The following is a 9029-nucleotide window of genomic DNA, read 5'->3' on the forward strand; positions in this document are numbered from 1 at the left end:
ACCTGACAATGCTTTTGGTTTAAGAAAAAAACTGTTAAAGCTGGGAACTGATCCAACACTCAGTACGTTTACATGCACACCAATATTCCACTAATATTGGTAATATGTTCCACCGAACATGACAATACTCCCAACTAGAAAATTCCGGTTGCATATTCTGAAAGAAGCCTTTTTCCGAATATAGAATTTTCTGATTTTAAAGTGGGATACACCGGTAGGTTCATGGTCTGATCTGTGGCTGGTTGGTTTCTGTACACAAACCAACTAGCCAACAGTTTGCAAGCCTGGAGACCCAATAAGAAGGAGAAATACAGATACTTTTAAACATAATCAACATTATGAAAGACTTGGATATCGACAGGGTTTTGGATATTCGCAAACATCGCTACACCGACCTTCTGAAGAAGCTGGTTGAAGGAATGAAGGAGGGATGCTGTGTCTGCACGGTCCAACAAGTCTGCCGCCGGTGTTAAACTTGGAAAAATCCTGTTTTGCATGGCTGCATCGGAATATTAGTGGAATACTCACTTTCATGATCCATGTGAACTGCTTACTCTGAATATCCTCTTTTTTTGGAATAAGGGCAAAAAACGGAACATTACGTTCATGTACACAAACTGATTTATTCAAACCTAAAAACTCCATGCACAACTCTTTCCACAAACATACATAGAAGCCCAAGACGACAGCTGTGTGGGAGATAATAGCCCCATGGCAAACCATTATCTCATCTTTAATTTCTCAAAGATCTCGTGTTTTGCCCATTTTAACTTTAAACGGAACACTAACTGATGCTACTGATGTGTGTCTGCCTAACTGATACCATACACCATGGCAATGCAATATATAACTTGTTGGAATGTACATATTATGTGAAGGTAGGGGATTAACCTGACATATTGCTTGTGTTTGAGTGTATCAGATTTGACAATAGCCCTATCTGTGTGTGCTAAACCTTTTATTTTATGATCTAGGTGAACACAGAGGGAGAGAAAGCAGGAGAAAGACACAGACTAATTGGAAACGCTCCTTGCATGTGGGTCTTTGTGTGTATGTGGTTAGTGCTTGATGGACTGCAGCTCCCGTTATAGCCCCAGAGCAGTGATTAGACTTGTCTGTGAGCTGATTAATATTCTCCAGAGACGCCGGGTGAGGTGAGGGAAACGATTATGGGATGGACAGATAATGGAAAGATAATGCCCCCATGGATCACAATGTCAGAACAGGGAGAGACAGAGAGAGAGGAAGGGGGGGGAGAGGAAGAGGGATGCAGCAGGCAAAGTAGCAAAACTTTTTTCAAAGAGTTTTTAAAGTGTGTGGTGCAGGGATAAGATAGTGTAACGGAAGGGGAGATATAGAAGGGAGGGATGTTGAAAGTGAGGGATAAATATTAAAGAAAGAGCTTGACAGAGACTAAAGGCAAACAGTGTTGTAGTCACGACCACCTGAACCAAAACCAGAGTGTATTGAGACCGAGACAAGACCAAGACCAGGGAAGGTGAGACAAAGTCAAGACCAAGATTAGACCAGTGCATGTTCCACACAGCATGACACAGCGTGTACTCATCAAAATTATCTGAAAGATCCAAATTCCCATTAAAATGTACCCACAGAAAACCAATTAAGATGTTTCTTCATTCACCTCAATAGTATATCATGACAAAATGCCTGAAAATAATCAAAAGGCAGTTGTGGTCTTGACCGGTCTTGAAATAAAATCCAGAGTCCTCTTTATAAGACCAGGCCGAGTAAAAATGCGGTGGATTCTGAGACAATGTCTATTATACCTTCAAAAAGTGGTCATGAGACTGCTCTTGAGACCAGGACTGATCTCCTGGACTGACTGACCTGCACAGAGCCCTGACCTACACACCCTTCAGCACCTTTGGGATGAACTGGAACGCCAGGTCTTATCACCCGCCATCAGTACCTCCACTCAACCTCACTAATACCTGTTTTTGGAGGACATTTTGACGAGAGAAAACACTTTAAGAAAAAGTCCCCAAGATACTATTCCAATGAGGGGAGACACTTTTCACTTTAACATATGACATGTGATAATTAAGTCTTGGCAGAAAGTATTTAGTGTTTATACTCTACAGGGACATTTGCAATTGAGGGGCGTCTGACCTGAGCAGAGGCTAGAGCTGCATTAGTCTAAGAGGAAGAAAGTCCTCATCCTTGAAGCCTTTTTTTGAAAACGTAAACATTTTTGTAATTGAAGCGCAACATATATGACACGTATGTCTATTAGACACATACGTGGAAGGGTTCAAAGGATTTGTTTCTGGATGTTTTCAAAAAGACTGGCTTTTAAAGGGAATGGGGGATGACACTCTGGTTTAATGCATGTTACGCCCAAACCACACCTATAGATTAATGAAGACACTAAGTACGTCCCTTTCGAACCATGCGCCCGGCACACTGACCCTTTTTTCCACCCTCAAACTAGCAAAAGTGTATTTGGACACACACCTGAACCATGCGCTTCATGCCATGTGCTTAGATCATTAAAATAGTTCCATCAGTTCCATCATTACGTTGTTTGACTTTGCTAAATTTGGGCAACTTGACACTGTCTGTGGTCAGTTTCTACAGCAATGAGACCATGGTTTAGGAATTATTCAACAATAAGACATGGATGTAATGTTCAGGTGTAAACATACTTTTAGCCATGTGTAGAAACGGATGCAGATGGAAGAAGAAAAAAAACATGTAGAAAGAGATGGGGAGGAGGGAGAGGTGAAAGGTGTATGAGCAGTTAAGGGAGACAAGGCCAGAAAAGACAAACAGGTATAGAGGAGTGCAAGAGTAGTAGTTCGAGGAGTAAGATAAGGAAGGGGGTGTGATGAAAAGACAGGGAAGGTGAAAGTGATGGAAGTAGTTAGAAAAGGATTGAGGAAGTTAGGGAGAGAAAAGGAGAGTGTGGGGGAGAAAGGTAAAGTGAGATGTAGAAAGAGGAAGGGAGGCAGGTCACAAAGTCTGGAAGGATCAGAATTGAGAAAGGGAGGGGAGCGACAGCAGCAGAGGAGTAAATCCAGCCCGTGTTTGGCCCAGCATGATCTATGCCAACATAATAACGTCACCCACAAGCTCAGCTGACAAACAGTGGGCCTGAGAGAGCAAAGAGAAGAGGAGGAGGAGGAGAAGAGTGATGGAGTGAGAGACAAAAGACGAGTGAGAAAGGTGATGCATGGCCAAAGGAGGATTTTAAAAGCAATAGAGCAGGTTTTTGAGAGGTCAATCATCAATTATGTCAGCTAACTGGTTAAGGTGAACACAAGACTGTTAATATTAATGGACAAAGCATCTGGTTCAGCCAAGTGCTGCAAATGCCTTAAACCTGCGTTCTATCTGAATTCAGCAGTAGGGTGACACGTGAGGTTGCAAAATGAGGCCGGTTTCTGTAGAAGTCTGTAAGAAAGTGACCGACTTCTCACTTGATTCATTACCTCAGTAAATATTTTCCTAAAGAGTTTGTGGTCTCAATTGCTACTTTTAAGTTGTCTGCAATGTAGAATGACGTTAATTCTTTTGAATCAGGGGCTTGTTGATTTTAAAATCGGCGATAAAACTGTGGGTGTTGTAGGGCGGGGCTACAATGTAATTGCCAGTGAAAGTGTGTAACGTAACAAGGTTCCTCCCTCTCGTCTACAATCGTCACATCTGCAACCAGAATGGCTGCGCCCATAACAGCAATCTCAACAACTCATCGTAGACCTCTATAAACCAATGGGTGACGTCACACGTGCTCTGTCCATTAATATCACCAGTCTATGGGTGAGCGTAGTCACTGTTTAAACCTGCCATTAAATCAAATCCCCACAGCCATAAATGCAGGTGTTAATGCATCGAAGACGTACTGAGAATCTGATCACCCAAACCACACTTTGTAGTGCATTGTGTGAAAACATTTAAGTTCCCTGAAACACCAGACCACATTTGTCCTTTGCAAAAGTAGAAACGCAAATGCAACAAAGATGTAATAAAAAAGATTCTGGTGAATTGGTGAAAATAACAATATTTAATTTTAACGTTTGTAACTTGCACTTAAATTATGATCGAACACCTTAAGGGAGGCAACGATACAGAAATAGCGTCAATTGGTGTGTTCAGACTTTTTTGGGTGGCTTACGCAGGGCATTATTATTATTATTATTTCCACTACTAATATGATTATTAACGCATCCTGTGTGTGGCACCATAGAAATGCTGAATTGTCCAAAACTGATGCTAGGTCTAAGAATACACTTGACTCATCTTTGTATTTTTTTCCCCAATTTCCAACAGTCATCCAACACAGAATGCTATTTTTGCTGTAATTTCTGCAAATAATAGACCAGGGACACATGGAACGCTCTAGTGTTAGGACTCTCATCACTCAAGTTGCCCATGTGGGCAAAGTTCCTAAAAATGTACTGAGCTCCTTCAAAGGATGTAGAAGCAGAGTTGGGATTTCCGGCACAACTTCACCTACTTCAAAGGTGAATGGAGAAGGAAAAAAACTTTGAGGTAGATGTTTTATTACGCATTACAAAGTTATTGAGAACAACTTTTGGCTTGTGGATGACCTTGAGGAACAAGACAAGTCCAAACGCATCAGTGATGAGGATAATTATAAAAACGTTCTGCATTCTAGTGCGTTTCTGGAGTGTTAACTTTTCTTTCTTCAAATGATGAAAATATACCTCTACAGCACAGGGCAAAGTAATATCTAGACTAATGGTCTATACTGTATGTACAAATCTGTTTAAGTAAAAAAATGTCCTTAATCTATTTTTTTCACAGTCAAAAAATACATGAATCTTTTTTTACATGGATCTCATGTTGCATTGTCCTTCAATAAATGTCGAACTATTGAAAATCTCAGTGAATAGTTTTACTTTGACTAATGTTTTATAGTTTTGTTGTCTCATGTGTGCATCAGTTATATTTTTGCAGTGAGACAGGAATGACATTCCTGATGCATCTGTTTCTGGATGATATGTGCGTGTCTGCCTATAAAATATAATTTTCTTTTCTTTCCACAGCTACATAATTGACCTTTTGTCTGTGTCTGGCCATCTGTGTGACTCCAGTTTGAACATGTGTGTCTTTTTGGTGAAACTGTGTGGTGCTCATTGTTCTCTCTCTCTCTGACTCTGTCTGGTTCTGGCTCTCACTCCATCAATGCTGTAAGAATTTGCTGGAATTTGAGGCACGCAGTTTCTCCTTCCTGTGTTTTTGTCGTGTCGCTAAGGTAGCACTTCCTGTCTTAGGAGCTGGAAAACACTGCTCTGATGCAAAACACACATGTGCCCAAACACAAATTCCCACATGCCCACTCTGTCCAAATGTTTTGCAGGTAATAATGTATTCTGGCAGGCAATGGAACTAGCACGCACATGCTAAAACATTCTTCTTTCTCTCATTCAAATATCTGTAGAAAACCTCCTTTAAACATTTGCAGCAAATCTACTGTATAAAAAGATTTACTTATATTTCTCTCTCTGCCAATGTGGAAACCAAACATAACTTAATGAGATATTTGCTGATTTAAATTGAGCTCTGTTTCAAGGCAGTGAGGCAATCTGGGCAATGTGTTTTTATAAACGCTGTTTGGCTGTGCTGTGTCGTACCAAAGTCTTCTGAAGTACACCGAGACGACACAATGCTTAAGCTTTGTTACACTTTTACAATAAAGGATGCTGTTTTCCGCAAACAAGCTCTGACAAAACCAAAGTACGCTACCTTTCAAGCACCGAATCGCAGACTAAGATTTAGCTACCAGCTGGTAAAGAAAGTGGAAAGTGGATATTTTTTCAGGATGCGTTTGAGTCTGAAACAGAGATGAAAGAAGAGTTCATGTTGGATTTGCATTCATCAAGTGGACATAAACACGACTCCAAAATAGTGGTAACGATATTCTGTGTCTGTTGGAAGTGTTAATGGGCGAGGGTTTTCTAAAACAATCATGAAACAACTTTGTAGGGTGATGAACTGTCAGTTTGTTCTGCTGCCTCAAGTCAAGGTAAAAATGGACATAAAAATATCTTATTTTGGAAAATTAAGACTAGTTACCTTAAAATATTTTAATAATCTGATACAAATGGTGCTTGACATTTATTACTAAAAACTTAATGTAATCAGGGCAATACAATGAGGGATTATAACTTTCTTGAAGTAACATTTTTGAAGAGCTCTTTACCACTCCATCTCTCTCACAGTTCAAAATTCAAAGTAGCTCCCCTCTCAGCAGTCAAACCAGGTCCGTGACCCCAACTTGGTCACAATGGGAGAATGAAACAGAGTCCTGCTGTCATTTTGTCACACTCATCTCTCTCTCTCTGGCCCTGACAGCCTGTGACAGTACGGAGCGGACACACACAGAAACACATTCTTAACGTCTTAGTCACTTGCTCACAGAAAATGCCATTGTCAACATCCAGAGAAAAAGACAGAGGGGGGACTGGTGGTACTGCTGCAAGGGGGAAAAAAGAAAGAGAGGAAGTGTTGACTTTTGAAAAGCCTCTCCTATTGTTTTGGCTGTCATCGAAGGAGAGAGACAGAGATAACAACTGATAGGGAGAAGGACCAGTGAAGTGTAGTGTTGAAGTGTTATATGTGCTCTAAGCGATGTAACACGTCTTTTTAGGCTACGTTTGTTGTCACATACAGCAAACATTCACTATCTTCTATCCTAAATCATCACTATCCGCGAGCTGCCTGTCCCCTGAACACACTGTAAAAAAAAACGTGGTCTCTGTTGACGGCCCAGGGTCTACCAACGGCACAAAAAACAAACTGTGCCTACCTGCACCATGAAGCATACACTAACTGTTCCAGCGATCCAGCCAATAACCAACAAGAAGGATTTGGGGGTGGGGGTTGGGGGGGGGGTAAGTGCACAAAAGCACAGAAGGGGAGGGGGGGATGAAGAGGAGGAAGGGGCAAGCTAGTCTCGTTTTGTTTGAAAATTCTTTGAACGACAATAAGAAGTAACGTCACCCAACGTTGCTTGGAGCACCTTTAAATGGCTGTTTGAAGTGAGGCGTTTGTTAGAATTAGAAAACCTGTGAGGCCTTTAGCATAATTTCTCTTTAATCCCTAATTTAATATTACATCCCACTGGTGAAGATTTCAAAGGAGGGGCTGACAACAATCGTGAGAAAAGCATTTCAAAAAGTATTTTAGCTTCATCTCTGATTGTATTTTACATGTCGTGCATCCCAAGTCAAGAAATCTGTTTACAGGGCAGCAGCCCATTCACCTAACGGGATCAGCTGTTTGTCAATCTTTGTTTTTCATCACCTATTGTGTGTTAATCCCTTTAATATGTGTGTTGTTGTGTTTTTGTGCATTGGGCGTGTATAACAAATAGGTACACCTGGCTTCTTACATAAGCTAAAGCCTCCAAGGCTGTGGCACACCTCCACTGTCGGAGTTTCCACTGTACTGACCTCACGTTGATGATATGCAGACACATGCATGCACGTACACACCCATTCAAACACAGTGCACAAGCATTCTTGCAAACGAGCGCACCAACAGTAGAGATGCACAACACACACACAAACACACAAGTTGGCACACAATGGTGCACAAATATAAACCCACACACCCAAACGTACAGTCTTTACACACGAGGAAACACACAGACAAGCATGCCCTTATTCAGACGTTAAATGCAGCTTGAGCACTCAGACACAAAATCACCCAACTCACAAACACACACTTGTTTTTATACACATACAATCTCTTTGTATATTGCATAAAGAGCAGCAGACTGTAGTTTTTGGGATGTGGATTTAAATTCATGTGTTTAATAATGTGTGACTTGATCAGTGATTGTTTAACTGACTAAAGAAGCTGAATCAGCATTGAGCACTCTTTAATCAGAGAGAAAACAAACACACACACACACACAAACAGAATATGGGACCCCACATGCACACACACGTCCTATAAGGAAAGGGAATGACAGGGCAACTGAGCTACAGCATAAAACTACTGGGCCAGTGAGGACAACTCCGGATTAGAGAGTGAAAGAGAGCAAGAGTGAGAGAGATCGGGGTCATTACAGAGTGAGCGTGCCGAGTGTTAGGAAGGACTGGTAACAACACCAAAGACTGAGTGATGATAAGAGGGAAAGAGACAACTGAAGGGAAGTTAAACTCCAGCAGAGTTAATTTGGGAAAAAAAGAAAAGACGACAAAAAATTTAAAAATCTTTTTGTTTTTGACCTGTGAATTTGGTCATAAGTGATGAAGGTAACATCTAATAATGTGGCTAAAAGTACGCGGACATCCATCATTACACACCATATGCAATTACTGAAAAGCTGCTAACATGACAGCTCCACTGTACTGGAAATATTTCCACCACATTTTGGAACTTGGCTGCAGGGATTTGCTGCCATTCAGCTACAAGAGCATTTCAGTGAGCCAACTGCAGCGGTGAAATAGATTATCATGTGTGTTCAGGCTCTGACCTCATCTCATCATTACCTACAAGAAAAGGCCAGCAGGGCTCAGCAGGGCAGGTAGTGATGATACTCTTTTCCAGGGAAATGTCGATGGACTCTGGGGCGGGGGGGCGCTCTGGCTTATGAAATGCTATATGAACAGCATCAGCAGCAGGGGCAGTCAGGTGAGCGTTGTGTCAGCAGACCTGGCAGCAAAACATAATAGTGAGAAGTATGCCAGGTGAACTCGAGTTGACTGCCTGAGCCTGCTGGCTGGCTTTAAGTTGGTAGTGAGTTTGAGCACTGATGTTGGGTGATAAGGCCTCACAGTTGGTGTTCCATTTCATCAGAAACATGCTGGATGGGGTTGAAGTCAGGGCTCTGCAGACCATTAACTTTCACCAAAATCTGAAACACATTTCTTTACGACCCTTGCTTTGTGCACACGGACATTGTCCTGTTGAAACAGGAAAGGGTTCTCCCATAACTATTCTGGGAGAAGGTTCCCTATCTGTAGAAGGTTTTACGGCAGACTCTGCACTGGCACAGGAGTTTAACAAGTTTTATTCCAGGTTTGATGTCCACG

This window comes from Etheostoma cragini, chromosome 2 (assembly GCF_013103735.1).
Source record: "Etheostoma cragini isolate CJK2018 chromosome 2, CSU_Ecrag_1.0, whole genome shotgun sequence".
NCBI classification, from domain to species: Eukaryota; Metazoa; Chordata; class Actinopteri; order Perciformes; family Percidae; genus Etheostoma; species Etheostoma cragini.